The sequence below is a fragment of the Polistes fuscatus genome, unplaced genomic scaffold, assembly GCF_010416935.1.
Source record: "Polistes fuscatus isolate 324 unplaced genomic scaffold, CU_Pfus_HIC Scaffold4, whole genome shotgun sequence".
NCBI lineage: Eukaryota > Metazoa > Arthropoda > Insecta > Hymenoptera > Vespidae > Polistes > Polistes fuscatus.
This window is the reverse complement of record NW_025113118.1, coordinates 950,258-971,883: the sequence shown is the minus strand read 5'-3', so window position 1 is coordinate 971,883 and position 21,626 is coordinate 950,258. Positions and strand designations below refer to the sequence as shown.

The window sequence follows — 21,626 nt, the reverse complement described above, 5'->3', positions numbered from 1 at the left end:
ACATACGTTAAACGGTGCGTTTAAACAACGGCGAATATATAAAGGCATACATTTGATGAGGATTTCTGTAATTTTTTTTTCTTCAACTTTCTACCATTTTCTCTATATTTTTCATTCATAGCGTGTCCTGAAATCATGATGAACGCTAGGGGTATAGTGTATAATGATGTCGAAACAAAACAAAACAAAAAGAACGAGAAAAGAAGGAAAAATAATGAAAAGAGAAAATGTCGATTGGGATTTTGGGTCAGACAATTAAGAAGAACGAAGAGACGCGGCAGAGACGGTATTGTTCGCAACGTAAAATAGGTAGGTCTTTCATTTCCATGAGTTTCGTCAGCTTCCTCGTTTGCCTATCCTCCTTTCCTTCTCTACCCACTTACTTTAACATCGATTAAGCGATTATGTTACTAAACTCGACAAACGGATAGATTTCTCTCTCTTTCTTACCCCTAACCTTACCTTCAAACGTTTGTCGAACAACTATGATTTTAACGCACGCATTGTACATAAATTTTTATCGTAAATCAATTGAACTAATTGTTAGTTATGCAGACAGTATCTAACTCTCGAAATAACAAAAAATTAGTTAAACACAGTAGATATCCTATAATTCTGAGATTTTTGTTTTGCAAAAAATTACCGACCAATAGAACAATTCTTATGTCAGATAATTATTAACACTACCAAATCATAACTTCATTATAGGTTTATAAGAAAACGAAAATTTTAAACGATAGTAATTATACTACTCGCTATAACATTAGTCATTTAAAAACATTGTAAAACAAGATTAATAAATAAAATAGAACAAATACCAAATAGAAATAGTTTTTTTTTTGGTTCTTATTTCTTTTTACTCTCTCTTTTACGGGTTCGAATATCACTTCTTTACTAACACCTTCTCACACTTATTCAATACTACTAAAGAGATCGCGTCTTTTTACCATCCCTCTGGAGTCAACGACACACGGTTTTTGTCTTTTATTTCTCCGGACAGGTCACTCATCTATCTTATTAACTGTGCCCACGTTGCTTGACTTTAGTGATCGGTTTGGAACTAGTAATTCAACGTGGCTAGATCGTTAACTAATTGTAAGCTCTTTTTTGTTGTAATTTTCAAATTGGATTTATTCAATTTTAACTCATTTATTGGTTAGTAACTCTCTGCATAATGTAGCCCGTTATGTTAAAATGATAAATCAATTATAATCATCTTTTTGACTACAATATATTTATTTTCGCGAGTCTGAATCAAAATATAATATATTAAAAAATAAAATTAAAGAACGATATTTAAAAACTTTGAAGAAACGAACGTATCGAAAATGAAGATATTAAACTCTTGAAGAGATAACGAAGGGGATACAATGAACAGTAAAATCTATGCTTTTAACGCTTCTGATCATTGATCAGACATCGACTTGTACTATTGTTTGCAGCATCATGAAATAACACGTGTTTACGTCTCATTAGATTAGATTTATTATCAACCCACGTCCATTACTCTAAGTACGACGATACCTTGTAATTCAGCGAGAGAATGATTATCTGTTGATGAATCGAATGCTTCATTTCGACCCGTTTGACTTGTTATTAAAATATCTCAACTTTATATATTATTAGCATGCGATTTTGTACGTGTTGCAACGTTTTAGAGTGCAATTGTATCTATTCTTTATTGTTTACAATAAATCAATATATTTATGAATATACTTTCTTATTCTCTACGCATAAAAGAGAAGAATCGTTTAATTGAAAAATAATTTATTTCATCATTAAATTTAATAAGAAAAGATATATGAAACTTCATTCTTTATCGAACTCCTTTACTCTCATTCTAAACTTTATCTTATATTTTTTTACGGTTAAATCAGTATAATAATGGATGTACATATATCTTTTTTTATCACTAATAAAAAAAAATAGCAAAACTTTTTCATAAAAAATTATGTATTTTATTATTAAACTTAATGAGAAAAAATACATGAAATTTCATTTGTTTATCAAACATTTTTTAAATATTTTAACAATAAATCAGTATAATAATGGATGAGTATTCTTTTCTTTATAAAAAAAAAAAAAGTAGCAAAATATTATACTTACATAAAAAGATAATGAATTCCATCGTTACATTAAATAAGAAAAAATATATGAAAGTTGATTTGTTCTTATTGAAATCTTAACTCCCGTTCAAAACTTTATCTTCCGTCGTGACGTTGAATGGTAAACAATAAAAGTTATTTTTACGGTTGAATGTGCCATCATTTTTGAAGGCAGCGCGATATGATGGCGACTGCGCAGTTTTTAGTCGAATAGAAGACGAGGAGGAGACTGCTGTGTCTAGGGCACATATCGATCCCTTATCATCGACGTCGAACGCGTGTTCGCGCCAGGACATCGTCGGAAGAGGAAACGAAAGAAAAAGAATACGACGATGCGTTCACGAGTAAACCATGTCATACGTCCTTGTCTATTTCTGTCTTTTATTTGAAATCTTTTCGACTTCGGAATATGAATGAATGAATTTCTAGAATGACTTTCTATGATAGTGACAGCTTTTGTTTCCACGAAAATATTTCTTGTTTCTTGCTTTCGTCTTGTTTTTATTGTCTTTAAATATCGGTAATTATTTTTTCTTTTTTTTTTGGTTGCGACACATTAATTTGTAAGTGTAAAAATTTATAAGAAAATTAATTATTTATATCCATATAATCTATTTTTGCATATCAATTTTAATCAATTTCTTGAAATCTTGTCAAGAACATCATGAAGAATTTAAAAAGAAAATATTAAATTTTAATATAAAAAGATATTTATATATCATTGATTCTTGAATGAAATTATAGTTCTTTTATTTTTTGATTCAACAAAGACGTGTTCCTATAGATTAATCAACAGTACTACCCTTACAACGTAAAAAATCTATATTATAAATTTTATATATAAATTAATGATCAACGTAAATAAGAATCTTTTTGATGTTACATGTATTATACTTACTTATTGTAATTACTTATGTATTATTTGTAACATACGTTACAAATATTAAGCGATGTAATACAACTAATTATATAAATGTATAATACGTATTAAGTTTCGTGCAAAAGTCAAAGAAATATTTATGCTTAAGTTATATTTAAAAAGAAAAGAAACAAATATATAAAATATATAAAAAAAAATATATAAAAAAATATAAAAAATATAAAGCTACATAAGGCAATTATATGAAATTACCGCGATTACAAAGGATTGTATAATGAATTGATTCTAAAAAAAAATCTCAGGAGAAAATGGCAATCGCAATAGCACTAAAAAGGAAGACAATTCACTCCAATTATTATTTGTGGGACAAAATTATATGAATGATTGAGAAAGCAGAGGTTAACGTCGAAATACTAAACGATCAACGAAATTTTCGTGTTGCGATTTTCATGACGCTATCGTCCTCGTCGTCCTCGTCGTCTTGTTATTTGGGGAGAGCGGGAAATTACCATGACAAAGCCGAAATTGCCTGCACTCAGGTGAACAGTACTAGGCAGCATAGCAGCAAGAACACAGGGTGTAGACAGGCGCGTGTGGTGGCACGTTACCGCATGGAAACGGTCCTTCTAATTGTAGGTGACGTACACACCAAATCTATCCTCCTCTCCTGTTCTTGAGAGGTTCGAGATTTCAAACGACTTTTAGACATGCGCCACTTTTCTTTGGTTTTCGATGCTTTTCAAATATTAGTTTTCACAAATTGTTTTTCGAGCTAATATATTTCTATTTGTCGGTAATTTTGAAAGCGAACCAATTGTAAGTCAAAAAATTAAAACATATTCTTTTGTCATTTATTTTATAACGTCAATAATTTTAATCTAAAGTAAATCATAAAATAATTCTTTTTTTTTTTCAATTTATTGACTTTGAATGAATGGGAATGAATGAATGGAATGAAAAGTTTTGAGCCTAACATAGAAACGATTTCTATTTTCAGTCAAACTTACTTTTATTTTTCAATTTCCAAGCTGTTCAACCTACTTCCGTATAATATATGGATTATAAGAGATTGTATAATATAAATAAATTTTATTCCAAACCAATTATAAAAAAATTGAACTTTTGCAATTTGTTGATTTTTGTAATAAACGGCACATATTTCATTTTGTTAGATATTATCATTTTAAATATTGGGAGTAATAACAGAATGATTTTAAATATCATTTGATAAATAAAATTAACGAAATAATAGCTAAACGATTACCATAATTTCTTATATAACTAATTGTAAATCTTTGTTAAATGCATTATTATACATAAAGATCAAAACCAAGATTAACAAACATAAACCAAGAACAGAATTATAATAATTGCTCTAATAGTAACAGTTGTAGATAGCTGCAGAAACCGAATCCCTTTATCATTAGTTGAGATTTCTCGTTCCTCTTGACTCCGACATAAAGTGAATCTGATCGTACTTTTGATTTGACAGTCTCAATTTCACGAATGATCTCGACGAAACATCTGCCTTTGAATATCTTCAAGCAGGTGGAAACGTAGACTATGTTTCAAAGTTTAGATCCTTTCCTTACAGAGTTAAATTACATTAACACCAGATCTATGTAAATGTTCGCGCAAACTCTCTCACACACACGCACGCATACACATACATGCAGAGAAAATACAAGTATCATTTCGATCGCTTGTAATCGATAAAACGATCCACTTCGACACGCCCTGAGTATTTTCCTCTCTTTTTCTCTCATATACGGGGCGTATCCTAAGTTTCTTACTAGTCCTTTCGTCTTTCCTTACTCACCAGAATAATTTCTATTCTATACTTACTCCTAACTCTGAGAAGGTAGCTTGCTTGCTCGGTCGAGAAGCTAAATATATATATACACATATACATATATGTAGATATATACGTATGTATACTCATATAACACATAGAAATAAATATCGGCCTATGGTCATATACTTGAACGTAGCTAGTATATATCTACCTATGTATACATAGCCACGAGCTAGAAGGTGGATACCTACTCTGATCCAGGGCTCCTACATTATAGTACAACTTTCCCCTCGACTCAGGATGGTTATATACTCAATGCCTATATACGTCTTTACCTCTTCTCATGTATCTACCTTCCGTGCAGATTCCTCTGCTAACATTAGGATCCAAAATGTTGACTATACCTTCGAAACCGAAATAAAGAAAATTTGAAATGACTTCCGTGCTGTCTTTTACCTTTGAGGATATCGTTGAACACTCTGGATGCTTCTATTTCTTTTCTAGAGAGTCTCTTACGATCGTGATCAACTCTCGACTTTCACGGAGATCAACGAAGAAAGTGTATCAAAAGAAAGGGGAATTCGCTGAGTGTCGGATAGCGTGAACAATTCCGAACCTTACAGATTGTTTTCACTTTGATTAATGATGTTTAATGAGCTCGCCAAATAAAGAACTCATCTATCAAATTATTTCATATGCTGTTTCTCTTTAGATCTGGTTCTACATTGGTAATTATTATTCTAGAATGTATCGGCGTATATATAGAACGAAATATGCTCGCTTACTTGCATATATCATATATTTTTCTTATAAAATGTACAAACGAGACACGATTGCATAACGGCAATACAGTGACGAATATAAACATGTCTATCGTTAAGAATCGTAAATTGTCTTAACGATTCTTAATTAAAAGTTATTCCATTAACAAAAATAAATCCTTAGGTAGGTACTACTTATCAGATATTAAAGAAAAAAATAAAAGAGCGAAAAGAATTTCTTATTCGTTGACCATTCGAAGGTGTTCCAGAACAGTGTATGATCTTTTCACGAACCTTAACGGACTCTAACGTTCGAGGTTTCATACACTTTTTATGACTATCTCCAAGAGTCCGATCCTTTATAACTATTTAAAAGGCCACTGGCTTGTCTTGGCCAGATTGCGCACTTTAGTCGCCGTCCACCGCAGTTCTAACGTCGTAAATACAAAATGAGCATGGCGACGAGAAACATATCCCTGGTACCTACGTAAAACTAACACTTACCCACATTTACAAGTCGTACAATCGACTAGTCGAGTCGAATTTAGATAAACACCGAGCTATAAAAATTCAATACGAATGAAACATTTCGATCGGACGATCTTTTACAATGGCGACCGATATCTCCCAAAACATTTCGATATTTGGGATTCCAATAGAACGAGCGAAACTGCATTGACGGAACTTCGAAAAAGAAAATCTTTACAAAATAATTTGCTTGAGTAAATGGAAATAAAAATGATTAAATAACAGAAACAAAAAATTATATATATAGGAAAAAAAAAAGATATAGAATAAAAACAATCTCGAAGACAAAAGACATCAATACAAAAAGTTCGGACGAAAGAGAGAATAGAGGGCGAAAAAGGGCAAAAGTAGTGGAGAAAACGGGGAGGGTATTGGTCGATTCGTTTTGGTCGTAGAGGCGTGCCACGTGGCATAGGCTTTTTTTCACTTGGCGAATACATTCCGAAACAAATCGTCGTAATGAAAATTGAACGAGAGACTGCACCGAAGCGGCGGGACAAACAACAACGAGGAGGACCTCGTAACGATTTGCCGGGCGAAATTGGGCACGTTTTATTTTTAGCCAAGCTCGCGTGAGCGCGCATACACACCACCATCTCCGTATACTTTCCCGATGCTCCGAACTTCGAGGCTTTGCTAGCTCGTCCTCCTCCTCTTCTACCACCCCAGCCCTCTCTCGCCATCATCCTACTCTCCTCTGCTCTTCCCATCCCTTACCTACAAACAATCCGCCCACACCGTCATTCCAGTCCTCTTCCCTTCTAAGCTCTTCTCTCCTTTTTTTTCCTTTTTATTTTTCAACCCCATTCTACTGCACCACGTTCCGTTACGCCACTGCTTCTGGCGTGGGCGACGCTTTATTTCTCTCTCTTTCTTCTTGTCTGTTTCTTTTTTCTTTTTCTATTCTTTTTATTTTTTATAATTCTCCTCCCTCCAGCCCTTCGTCCACTTTTTTCTGTCTGTCTCTTTACGCGGACAAGAAACAGTATTGCATGTGTGGAAGAGAAAGAGAAGAGATTTTTGGACGATGAGACGCGACAACGTCCGTTCGTCGACACGCTTGGCTTCTTCAAGCTTATGTACTGAAATGTTATTTTGTAGAAAAATTATCTATTAACGAAAAAAAAGAAAGAGAGAAAGAGAAAGAGAGAATAATGACACAACACACTTTTGCTTATCTAACAAGTTGGTTTGTTGAGTTTACCTACCGATCGTATAAGTTACTTTCTTTCTTTATATTCTGAAACATATTTGTTATTTACAATAGAAAGTGTTCGAAAAATAAACATTTAAATAAACGAGCGAAATAATTATCAATTTGTCTTAACGATTCGCATTTCTCGATTCGTTGCCAAAATTGTTGGAAATCGTGGTAGAAATGGAGAAAGTAAAATTATCGTCGTAAATCCGAGCAACCTTAAAAAGCGACAACTCTCACGGATCGGGATACAGGTCCTAACGAGGAATTCTAATGACGCAGTTAAACCGTGCCGCCAGGTGAACTGTCGAAACGGATCCGCATGTTTGTTTGACCCTTCACCTCGGTTTAACGACGTCTTCGATGCTTTTATCCTTTCGAAGAGTTCGAACGACTTCCTGACCGAATCCAACGAACGAATCGGGTGCCATTAGCGCGTCCGGCTTATTTCACTCTTCTTATAATTCGAAGAAAAAGAAAAGGAAAATTTACGGCTTGATAATTTATTAATCGCTTCCTGATCAGCTTGATATAGGTACCTACTACATATGTATATTCGAATAAAAAGTTAACCCGAAAATCAACATAGTGATATCGTGATAAAAGTTATTACAATGAAACTTAATTTGATTTCTAAATGTATATACTATGTAAATATATTGAATTTTGATGAAGTTACAAATGTTTACAATCTGTTTTGAAATTATATAAGTTTCGTAAACAATCATTATTGAAAACGTCCCTTCACATAGCTACAATTTAACGCAGAATAAACAAAACGAATAAATTATACAACTTTTTAGCTTATCTAGTGATAATTCGCTATTTTGTTTTACATTAGAATAACATATAGAATTTTAAATATCGAATTTGTTAGATTTCGATACTGACAATGAATTAAGCAAAATAATCAAATCAATACGAATTTCGATGTAAATCAGAAACTTGTGAACCCATCGTGTTCGTTGCAAATACTGGGATTAAAAAAAGTGCGATAGTTCATATATCTACTTTTTTCCTCTTCTTATCTTTTCTCTTTTACAACGATTCTTGCATATTAATACAATCATCGATGTCGTCAGCTCGCTGCACCTGCGTTATCGGATTACTCGTTGCAGCTGTCCTGCAATACTACATTTTGAAAGTAGTTTATGCGTTACGTGGCATACCACTTGCGCTTCCATGTGCTAAGTTATATCTACTTGGCGAGAAAAAAGAAAAAGAAGAACTAAAAGAAAGAATGGGTGGGAGGGAGGGAGGGGGAGGGGGCATTGATTCGCTTCAAAGACATACCCGAACAAAATTGATACATGAGTTTCATTAGCTTTCTAAAAATTAATCTGCCAAATTTCTACCCGAAGACTATAAACAACCAAGTTTGTAAAAATAATAAAATAAAAAATAGCAGTTCACACACACACACACACAAAAGCTTTTCTACGTCGAATTTTAATTTCTTGTCTGCAACGTATATTTATCTTTCGAAAGAATAACCTTTTTCTGATAAAAATTTTTCGTTAAAAAAAGAAAAAATAAAGAAAAAAAAGGAAAAAGTAAAAGAAAAAGATAGATAATAATGATCGGAAGGTATTTGACCGTACCTACGATATCGTGACATCGTTGAAAATATATGTGACGTTAAAAGATAAAATGAGAAAACCGTTCCGGCAGCACGATAACTTTTATTAGATTAGATAGACGAGGGGTAGGCGAGCTAAGGTGAAAAGAGGAAGAAAAAATAAGAGAGGGTGTGTCTACACGAAAGAGGGTAGTGAAGACTGTGACCTGGTAGTATCTAACTACGAAGTGTGGCAACCAGGTGAACACTCATAGACGGCTCCATAAAATATCCATCGAGATGGTGCATCCTAGCTTCGAGACTTGCCGCAGAGCGCGCGCGCGCGCGCGCGCGTGTGTGTGTGTGTGTGTGTGTGTAAAGAGAGAAAGAGAAGACCCCATTATGAAAATGCATCCGTCAAGTCAAATATTTCATGGCCGAACGTCAAGGCACAGTGATGGCGGAACTTACGAGCTACCGTAAAAGAGGCTGCAAAAGTGGAGAACGAGAGAGAAAAAGATGAAAGTACTCGGTATATTCCAAACAAGTGTGTATGTATATATATATATGTATATTTCCTATCGAAAAATATATACGTTAAAATGTAGGGCAAAGGAATAGATGTCGATCATCTTTTTAAAACCAATGATCAATTTTACAAATGTAATGTTTTAAGAAAAATTATATGTTTTATATCTTTCTACACGTCTATCCATATTTATTCTCCTTACATATTTTTAACAACAGTAATTAAATTGTACTCACGTTTGAACGTAAAAAAATTCGATTTTAATTGTAATCATACTAAACGAATAGATACTCTCATCTTTGAGTTAATTGTCTCAGAAATTCTTTTGTAATACATATACATGTGAAATAACCAATAGCAACGGTTCTATATCTTATCCTGTACCGACATAGGTACGAATTTTGTGACACAAATGTAGGAACATAATGCAAGATATATGAAAGTGTGTGGCTTTCATGTTTGTTTGATCAATATTAAAGTATAATATTTCAGGAAATTCTTGAAATGGAATAACATAAAATCACAAGTCATTGAGATATAGTTTCAAAGTAATTTTTTTTTCTTGCTGAAAATATGATCAATACGATCGATTGGTAAAGAAAATTCTGTCGGTCAAACTCGATACGTTTTCTCGTTGTCGTAAGTAGAAAAGGTCGACGCGTGATCGGACAAGAAAACTCGAGATATCAGGCGCGAGTAATTTATAAAAATCAGGCGGGGAGGGAAAAATTCGTGCGTAATTGAACAATTCGATTGGACGTTGAATTCGTTTGTCGAACAAATTCCTCACAGGATTTCTTAACGTATTACTCGTAAGTAAATACATCTAAGTAAGTACTTGGAGATGTCCTTCGTGATGCGACTATAGTTCGTTGCTACAAGGAAATAAAATTGTTGCGGCTATCCTGGAAGCCTTCGATGAACGGTACCCGTTGGGTTGGACCGGCATTTCTATCTCTTTCTTTTTCTATCTCCTACCTGTCTATATAAGTATCTACCTTTCTCTACTTCCCTTTCTATCAAGTCTATGCTTCGAAGTTTCTCTTTTTGTCAGCTCGAGATAAGAACAGCCACGTACATAAGTATTCGTCTTAGTAACATAAAATGAAAAAGACAATAAAGTCGGAAGAAGATGTACTCGATAACCACAAAAACGAATAAAAAAATGAAAGTCAATATTCCTTTTATTGAATGATCAAACATAAAAAAGAATTGATAAAGAGAAAACATTAACGCGTATCTATTTGCGGAACTTCATGATTTTACGTCGCGATATTAACTACGTCAAAGTAAAAAATGTAATTAAATTTGATATTTATAGGATTTTCCGGTACATACAATAGATTTATTGAAATTTTAATCCCACTTACAAGCACGTAAAAAAGCAATGATACTTTCATGGAGATAAAACTCGAATTTTAATTAATCGCGAATAATAAATATCGAAAAACGTTGGTAATATCGTTAGGCGATCGTTAAACGCTAATACTCGACGATAATACGGGCGTGAGTGCGTGTTACTTCGGCTCGAAGCGTTGCATGCTAGTGGCATTTTGTAAAATAGGCAAGCCGTAAATATGCACCATTGGCCCGGTAACGTGGCGAAACAACGTTATTGGGCACGCACCCAATAACCGGCTGGCATACTATAATTAAGCCTCTATTCTTTGCGACAATTAACTTCACGTTGGAACGCGGAAATACGGCGTATCGTACCTTCCAATTTTTTTCTATGATCGTTCCGCAATGTCCACGCCTATAAATCAATGACGTGCTCCCATCCACGGTATATTTTATAAACAAGATTCGTGACACAAGTTCATTTTTTGTTTTAACGAAATATGTAAGAAAATTTCTGATAAATGTCAATTAATGTATTAACTTAATATAAAATATCAACGGAATAACTTAGTTCATAAATTTCATTGAGAAACCCTATTAGTTATATCTGACTAATTAGACTTAACCTTTGATTTTGTCGTATCATTAAATCATTTACCAAATGATGAACGCGACGGAAAGCGCTTTCCTAAATGTTATAAGCCAAGATTACACGTACATTATTGGTAGCGAGCCAATTGGTCGATTTATTTACGGCTTAGATCAGATAAAACACGTCGATTCCACTCGAATCTTTCCGCCGATTAAGACGATTTGGCGCATTTACGCGTTCGCTTACGTACGAGAAACGCGATGAAGTTACCCTGCACGTTCTTCTATCTGCCTACCGTAACGAGCTTACTTAACGAGAATTATAAGTAGGAATGCATTCCAACTTATGAATATCTTCAAACGTTCTAAAGCACCACGATATACATATCTCTTCTGTAACTCGTAATTCACAGTTACCTAATTAAAATATCGATTTCAAGTTCAAAACTCCTTTTAAACTTTTACCAACGAAATACATAAAATAAAACTTTAAAATTAATATAGATTAATGGATTTGAAATCACCGGTTGTATAATTAATATATTTGAATGGACAAAGAAAAAGAAGTTTAAAACTAATACATTATAGCTATTCTTGAAAGAATATTTCTGTCCTAGTTCCGATCAGTTCGTTCGTATAATTCACTTATACGTATTACCTACCTACCTACATACATAGCTACGTCAAAAAATATCAATATGCACGGAAGAAAGTGACTCGCGATGCAGGAAGCTGACTCACTCGCGCGAAATCCAAGCTCGAGCTCGGTCGCGCGCGCGTAAAAACGCGTACCACCCTTCGGCGGTATTGCGCACGCATTTACACATTCTCGCTTATTCTACTCCTTCCCCTTCCTCCTCCACCGCTAACTCACACCCCCACTCCCCTTTTTCCCTTCACACGACGACACCGTAGCCCTCTCTGTACTTCTCCGTGTCCCCACCAAAGGTCTCTTCGCGTTTCAACCCCACCCAACCCGTGCTCTGACTTTTTCTATTTCTTTTTATCTCTATATTTCTCTCTCTCTCTCTCTCTTTCTTTTTCCAACATTCTCTCTCACCTGCACCGAACACAACACACAGCTTGTCGTCTATAAACCCCGTCCGTGGCTTCTCCCAACGACAAAAGTGGAATGGAGAGATGGAAGTAGAGAAACGAAGAGAATGCAGATGCGAAGAAAGAGATGAAAGGATGCGAGCCTAGCGAAAGAGCGAGAGGGGGAAAGGGGTAGAGAACCTACCGCTATCTTTCCACATATCCTTTCTCCAGCGTACAGTGAGAAGCAATAATAGTGCATACGCAGACTACCTCTTTCAATTAGATTTTTTTACAGATTCTCCATATATATATATCCTAGAAAAAGGGCACTTTTCATTAAAGAGAAATTATAACAAATTTTCTAGATGATCGATCTTTTATTTAAATTTTATAAATATACACATAATATTATTCTTTTGAACAACACATTTATATCATCAGATCGTAATTAATCGTACAAAATGATATTAATTTCTATCAATGAAGAAATATTGGATTGGATTAGGTAAAAAGTTTCTTCATATTTTCTTGGTAGATCACTTTAGGATTGCATAACTCTGATAATATTAATCGGATTTTGTAAAACTTGGTCGCATTTGAAAGTTGACATCATAGAATAATTTAAAAAGAAAGTTTTGTTATTTGTTTATTCAATTAAAAGTTGTTATGTCTTGAAAACGAGTGAGAATGAAATAAAAATTAGATACATTTTCAAATTTTATTAGAAAAAAGAAAAAAATGGAGGGGAGGGAAATTGGAACTGATAAAAAAATTGTTGATGTTTATGGGCAGGATGTAGTACCTAAGCGTGGCACAAAACTGGCTCGAGCGTTTTTAATTTTGAAATTTCAATGTCAAAAGTGAACTTCGCTCTTGAGCAGTTGAAAATTGTGTAAAATTATGGTTCGACTTCAAAAATGGCAATAGATGGTCAAACAAAAGAGCGTTTATTTAGTTTAAAAAAAACTTCATTTATAATATGAACAAAATTTATTTCGCTTTTGCGTTAAAATATGGAACAACTTTTCCTCCGATCCAATATTCGTGAGTTGGTTGAAAAGTTTTGAACCTCAACAAAAAAAACTTTTATTTATTTCTCTTAAATAAAAACTTTTCAAATACGCATAAGCGCGCGAGCGTGCGCACACACACACATATATTATATAAATAAAATAGAGAAAAGAGAGAAAATTTGTGAAAAATTGTTAAGCATAACTAAACTGCTTTTCACTGCACACAGTTGAGGCGGATTTACTTAAGAGGTATTCTACCGAGCCTATCTCGCAAGACGGTATTCGACTTGGTTGGTATACTTATCGCGTTGTTACGCGCTGCCGCTGAAGAGAAGGGAAGGTCGGAGTACTGTCCTAGGCAAAAGCCTTCAGGCATTTCTCGGCTCCGACTTCGATCGACGACGATGACGGTGTGGGACGGTACCAAGGACGGGGATGATTCGAACGAGAACAAACGCTTTATAATTTTCAATGATTTAATAGGCTTATGTAAGAATATAAAAAGAGGACCAATTTTTTTGATGCGCAAAATTATTTGATCTATTGCTGAAATATCGATTCTTCTAAATTTATATTAAATCAAATGAAACCTGTATTTAATTAAATACTTAATATTACATTTTTTTTAAATATGTGTACGTGTGTGCGTGCACGCGTGCGTGTGTATCTACTGTTGAACGAATACAATTTTTAACAAAAATACTTTAATAGTATTTGATACTTCTATCCTTAAAATATAAAATGATTTAAATATTGGCTCTTTCAATCTGCAATTATCATCAAACGAGATCACAGGAGTAAACGTGATATAATGTTTTCAATTAAATTAATAATTTAAATAGTCGAGTTCCGAGACGTAAGAATGAAAAGTAGTTATATCAGAAACACGTCAATAACACCGTACTAGCTATTCAAGTGATTTCCTATTGTTTCTCCAGTTAATTTATTACATAATGTAGTCATAAAGAAAAATGTTAAGAAATACGACGATAAATGAATATTTAACGATTATTGAATAGCTAACTATTTCGGTATGTACTTATCCTTATAATTTTCTCTTGATTATGTCTCAAAAAATGATGAAAACGAATCTCATAAAGATTAATTGATTCTCGTACAAATCCACTCTATGGTTCCACTCTTATTTTTTCCATTAACTAAAAAGTTGTTTTACTCAAACAACACGCGTCGTTTTACGAAAGATTGTAAAATTACAATAACATTCGAAGTAAGTTTCTCGCGAGATCCTTAACAAAAGATAATTGCGTAATGAGAAAAAATTATGGTAAACGTTTGAACGTGACAAAGTACGATGCAAGTGATTCAATGAAAATGCACATTTCTAACGAAATAAAAGTAACGGTGTATTTAATCTTTCGGACCGAAATTATTCTATTTTTTCGTCTTTCTCTCTCTATGGGATTCGTGCATTTCTTTGAAAATTTTCAAACTTTCTTTGTAACACCTTTTACGAAATACAAATCATTAAGTTCTACTTTTATAAACCAAAATAAAGAAGAAGATTAAATGAATGCGTTTCTCGTAAAGAAAACCTAAAGAAGACTTTGAGAAAAGCAAAACGAAGAATCCGCAAAGAGAAAAAATAATATTTTCAACCAATAAATCTCATCATCCTTCCTTCCCTCCTCCTACTCTCTCTCTCTCTCTCTGTCTTTTTTTCTCTAGCTATCTAATTTCACAAAAGGATGAATTTACATCGACACAAGCACTTCGATAGTTTGCAGATGAAACGTTTTGGATTTCTAGAACGTAACCATAGCTACCTGATAGCAGAGCGATGCTTTGAGGTGCAAGGCAAGAAAAAAAATCGAACAAAAGCAAGGAAGAGAAGGTGGGTGGCTAGGAACTACAGGAGAAGGTCGAATCGTCGTTATTACGTGACACCGTTACGCAACGGCTTGCTGCCGGCGAAGAGTAGTATCAAATCGTCGTTATATTCTGCGTATACATATACCAATCGATCCTACTCGAAGTTGCACAATTTTTGCGAGGACGGCACAACACTGAAATATCCGTTCGAATTTCTACGAAATTCTTTTGGTAGCCGAACAGTCGAACCGTTCACCGTTTCGTCGTTCCTCTCACTTTGCCTTACGAAATTCCTTTATACGATATTGCAGCAAGATATTACGAAGCATCGATTCTATTTTCTTTACTTCGTTCTCGAAAATGCAATTTAACGGTCGAGTAATCAAACGAAAATAAAATTTATCAAATATCCTCCTGACTCGAAATCTTTTTCTTCCTTATTATTAACAATAAATACAAAATTTGTCAAATGATCGAACAAAAATTTATACGAATTGTGTCTTCTTTTTCTTATTTTTATCCGAGAACAAGAGAAATCTCTTTAGGTAATTGTTCACTCATGATGGTCGACAAGCGGTAGGTATCTATATTATGATTGATTATAAATATGAAAAAGGTTTTTTGTCTCTTACATTCTTTTTTATCGCGTTATCATAGGACGAGTAAAGGCGAGGAAGCAAGATCATTATCTAGATCTCCACGGATCCAATAAAACTTGCTAGTCCTTCGACAATAAATTATCGACCCTTGAAGAAACAAAAAAGTATGAAAAGAAAAGTAGAAGAAAAAAGAAAAAAGAAAAAAAAAAGAAGGAGGAGGAGGAGGAAGAGGAAAGGTTTAAGAGTAAGTATAACAACAGAGTTAAACGATCGATAGGTAGAGAAGGAGGAGAAAGATCGGACGAGGGAGGAAACGATCGGTGCGGGAAGATCGAAGAAGAGGGGAAGGAAATAATGAAAGGAGGGCGCGGTGGTCGGTCACTTGTTGCGATCCTGTTAGTTCACCTCTTCTTCGTCCCGTCCTCCTCCTCTTCCTTCCCCTCCTTTTCTTCTTCCTCGAGCTACGATGAGGACAAGGAGAGTCCGTCGCAAAGAAAACGGAAAGAGACGAATGAGGCCTCTATTTCATGGGACGGCTAACATAAGACCAAGAGAAACCTATGCGATTCTTCTCTCTGCGAAGAGAGCCAATTTATGCGACTACGTGATCCGCTAGTTCAACGCTTCCCGCATTTCGTAAATCCGCTGAGATTAAAAAAGGGAGTAAAAGAGAATGTAATTTATCCGTGGCTCTTTTATTTGTTTATTTAATCCATAACTAATTTCAACCAAATTTTATGACTTTTAACAATTTTTTGTTTTCTTTTGTTTTTACAAGTTAAATCAAAATACCGAAATAAAGATTTCATCGTCAAATTTCTAAATTTGGATTTATGGAGTTCCAAGAGACCAATGTAAAGGTCGTGCAAGAAATATTACTCTTTACAAAATAGGCATACGTGTATATATATATACTCACGACAATCGTTCGGTAAAATGGGAGGTAGCGAACAGTACCGTTAACTTTGAACTTACCTGAAACAGAAACGAATACGCGTGTTAAAGAAAAAGATTCACAACGATGACAGTTACGAAACATACTATTATAGTTGTATGCCCTAAGAACCGTTGAGTATTTACACTTAAACTGTGATGTAAAAGTAATATCTAAGACCGGTTTCAAAATATTTTTCTTCTCTTAAATTGGTCATATTATTATTTTAAAAAGATCATTTTTCATAGCTAATACATCAATTTCTACGATATTCTGTCTAAATTAAAAAGAAAAATTTAGTCTCCATTTAAAACGAGTAACTTTTCTGCTAATTTAGAAGAAACGATCATCAGCCTGCACGAATGTCAGACGATCAAACATTTCTGACTAAACGATTCACAAGGATATTTCAGAGATACTCCTCCATGAAGCCCTAATGTTATAACGAAGTTATTAACGCTTCAGGCTAGTAGTGTACATAATGTATCTTAGACCAAGATTCGGTTCCAAGCAAGCTCTCGACGTGGTCCATTGCACCGAGTAGCAAGTACGTCGACGCTACTCTTGCTTTACTATCCGCCCGTTCTCCACCTCACTCGTTTGCTCTCTCGCTTCCCATGATACTCCCCCCACTCCTCATACTCTCACGCTCTCTTTCTCTTTCTCTCTCTCTCTCTCTCTCTCTCTCTCTCCCTGTCTTTTTCGTAACAGAACTCGATGCTCGGAAAACTATAGTCACATTGGATGCGTTCGCTCAACGACTGAAGGTCGAGAACAGTTAGGTCAATTTATTCTCAGGCCGAGAAGGGGCTATGAACTATTGACACGCCTAGGTCGCCTTGCTATTGGCCCGCTTCGAGCGTTGATGATTCCGCATTAGCTCGGTCGATAGTTTCCCCGGATGCTTGCAACGCCGCCGCCACCATCAGCACTACCACCATCATCACCACTACTTCTACCGCTAGTTCTGCACGCTAGACTCTGCCATCTAATGTAGGCCGTATAATTATTGCGTAATTAGCAAATTTGAACACCGGCCGCTCGATCGATAATCGTAAATTATTGGGATTGGTCAGCCGAGGCTGATGCATCGCTAACGCTGGCAGCGGCGAAACCGTCCGGAATCGGCCACGCGGATATCGCTTCAGCAACAATTCACTGACGATACACAGTCGCCATCGCCATCACGATCACCACCGACGCAATATGCCGCTCCTCTCTATTCGATAAATCCGTGAATCTTCCTCGATGAGCACGCGGATGGCCGTTGGTCTATACGATCGCGAAGCTATTAATGTGATCCCTTGATCGGTTCGAGTATTCAACGTAAACGCGATTAAACGTTCTCACGTTAAATAATAAAGATCCTAGATTGCGACAAACATAGAGATTGAAAATTGCTCCTTTTTTCATCCTATTTTATTCGTACAAACTACTATCATCTGAAAGTTCGCTGTCAGATCATTATGTATCGATGTTTCGATGTCCCTTTAAACTACTAACGCTAAAAAAATTGATAAGAATTTCTTGTTGAATTGGTAAAAGATACTCTATCTATACCCATTGACACAAATAGTGTCGGAATGACTTTGATTTCTCGTTGAAATCGCGACGACTTGTAACATCAGTGAAAGGGTCAAATCACGTAACACCACGTTCAGCTAGCTCATCGAGTAATACCATGCCTTTGTATTCGTGGAAAAAAATGTTACTCGCGGAAACGAACGAATGCCAAATTCCTATACTCTCTGTCCTGTTCCTCATCGACACACCCCTCTCACGACTGCTCGAAAAAGCATCGCGAGTATGTACGAGCCAATAATTCTACGCTCGGTTAATATCCGCGATCGAAACAGGCTCACGAGTTCTACGCCACTACGCCAGTACACCATCTCGCGGATAATAATTATTTTCGTAATTTCCTGGTATTTCGCGCGGTGAGCCCATCAATCCGAAAATCGTATAAACCAACTGTCACGTTCACGCCCAAATTCAAAACAGAGGGAGCGCCGTTGCACATCCTCATATAGCTCGTCAAATACCATTTAATCCCCCGTGAAATCCGGTTTAATTTCGACCAGTAGTACGTATACAGTTATGATATATATACATATATATATAATATATAGACATATAATATATAGATATATAAAAGCATTAAAATTCACATACAACATAGGAAAACATAACTTTGTATACCTACACATATATATTTTTATATAAGTAGGTGACTGTACAATTGCCGATATTATACTTACAAATATCTTCACTTTAGATTTTTAACACTTTTCGCATCTCACTACCTCCTATCAAAATCATCTTCTTCATTAAATTATTTCAATTTTGTCGGTCAGTGACCTTTAATAAAACCAAACTTTATTACCAATATAATGCTATCGAGAATTTTGTATCTCGAAAGGGTCTTGAACAAAGTTGGCCCGTAAAAATGTTTCCTATTTTTTCTTTAACATTTTGCGTCTATCTACAATCATGGTATATAAATTATGATAATTACAAAGATTTCTAATCTATAATAGTGCAACTTTAGTCAATTTTACGTATAAATAAGAAGAAAATATATTTGTAACTGAATCGATCAATGTTGCCTCTTTCAGTATCGAAATCAAAGATCGTTTCTCATCCTCTACCGTTTGGAGAACGAAGATAGATACAGCAGAAGGTTCATATACGCGTCGCTACCTTTCTGGATTCCGTGTTTGTTTATGCTAACACGGTACAAGGCGTAATATCGAGCCATGGGCCCAATACCGCGAGCCTCGTAATGGCCGATAGGATGTGCCAGCAATAGGGCTGCCACCCGAACTCCGATATTGGAAATCCGCCATGAGAATTTCCTCCGTATCCTATCCACCCTCTCGTTTCGGAAATGACATGTCAATGTAGTCATCGTGCACCCAGAATTTCGAAAAGGGTTCCTGAATTTTACTTCTGCGTTCACAGCATCCTTAAAAATGTTCATTTTCGACCCTATTTTTTGAAACTCAGTCGATCCCTATTCAGTAATTTTTAATCATTTCAATTTTAAATTGAAAGAGAAAGAGAGATCAACAGAATGTATCCGGACTGTTGGTATAATCGAACCAAGAATTATTTCTGTAAAAAGAAGTTGACAAAAAAGAGTGACATTTTTTCAATTGAAGTCTTGTTTCTGAGAAAATCACGTTTGAAAATTCTAAATTTAAATATCTTATTATTATATTCTATATGGATGACAGTCATAGTAACAATCAACTCATTTCTGTTTTGTTCTCTGTATCTCCCTCCAAGATTTGAAAATCGTTGTTTATAATACTCATCCGCTGCTGTCGTTGCGCGTTCGACTAATAGAAACAGTCTAAATGTACAAGAAATAAATCTCTGAAGAACAAATGTGAATATTACAGAGGGTAATGAATACACAAATGTAAGCGAAAGAAAATTTGTATTGCTTATAAGTTTTTGGAAAGATAGTCTAGTGTACGCGTTCTGCAAAGAATTTTCAAATACAGATTTCTCGATAACGGAACCTCAAACGAAATAACGTTACTTTTTTCCTACTTATTTTTCTATTTAGAATCACTTTCAGCCTGGTTGTACCACCCAACTGAATACAATCTGTATACATTATAGGACTACGTGTAAAACTGAAATATATATCAAACTCAATTTGCATGTTACTTAGCATTTAGTCGACTTAATCTATGCAAATAGCAAACAACATATTTTTCTAACGCTTAGAGTAGTTCCTAATCCTTGAGAAAACATCGATCAGAAGTATTTGATACATAATGCTTGCTAAATAATCATACAGGGTGATTCGGTAAAAAAGTATCGATCTTTTTCATCGATCCAAAGCGATTAAGTACCGATCGCAATAGGATAGGCGTGTAAGCTGTAGGAAGTTAACGATGACACAACCCATTAGAACGGAAGAGAAGGAATGAACGCAAGATGATTCGCAAAATTTCTTTTGCAAGAAGCTACGAGACGAATTCGCGTAGGTTTTTGCCGTTTTTCTACAGCTAATTGATTTTACTGAAAATTTACATGTTACGAGTGTCAGAGGATTATCGACGTTTCGGAAGCTGAATAAATACTGGCTGATAAAAGCGATGAAGAATTGAACTTTGCGATATTAAACCTTCAATGGCAATAAAATAGAGAGGAGACAACAAAATAATGTAAATAAATTCAATAAACATTCTGAGCGTTAATCTCGGAATGAATAACTATTTGTTTCGATAAAAGAACAACTTCATTTCATTTTTATTAATCCTTGAAATTAGTAGATGCATATATTTGCAAAAATATAAAACATGCGTATTGAACGCGTATTTGCTTATTTTATATTGAACGGCGAGCTAACGACTATTCAACGAACCATGTTGTTAACACCAGGGGTATTATATGCTACGAGATAAAGAATATCTTTCTTAATAAAATCCAAATATCTGGTATCACGGCGAATCAGAAAACAGGATGCCACAGAATATAGCAGAATATCGTAAGATTTATTGATATTACGAATTATGACGGCAAGTAACAGATACCAACTAATCGTTAAGTACAACTTGAAAATAAAAAAAATCATGAGAAAAGTGTGAGGACAAGGGAAAGGAAAGGATTCAAAAAAAAGAAAAAGAAATAAGGGTGACGATAGGGATGGGAATAAGGATGAAAAAAAAGAAGAGGAAGCGTGCGGCTCAGTATCGCTTCTTATTCGCGTGTTCCGATACCTCGTAATGGAACGACGGTATCGCACGTTGCTAACGCGCAGCTATCTTGCAGCACGAGACGGAGACGACGAATAGACGGGTAGCAAACGAAGGAAGGAAGGAAGAAGGAGGGAAGGGGGAAGGAAAAGAGCAAGAGAGGGAGGAAGAGAGGGGGGACCAAAGGGAGGACGAGAGGGAGAACGAAAGGAGG

General features: G+C 35.0%; 2 protein-coding genes across 7 annotated transcripts in view; both read right to left on the bottom strand.

The window, feature by feature from the left end:
* Window positions 1–21,626, bottom strand: part of LOC122521253 (neurogenic protein mastermind-like) — a 161,768-nt gene that overhangs the window by 108,657 nt on the left and 31,485 nt on the right. The gene's annotated exons all lie outside the window — the stretch shown is intronic.
* The window catches only part of LOC122521255, a 48,492-nt gene that overhangs the window by 24,121 nt on the left and 2,745 nt on the right, over window positions 1–21,626 (bottom strand). The window lies entirely within an intron of this gene.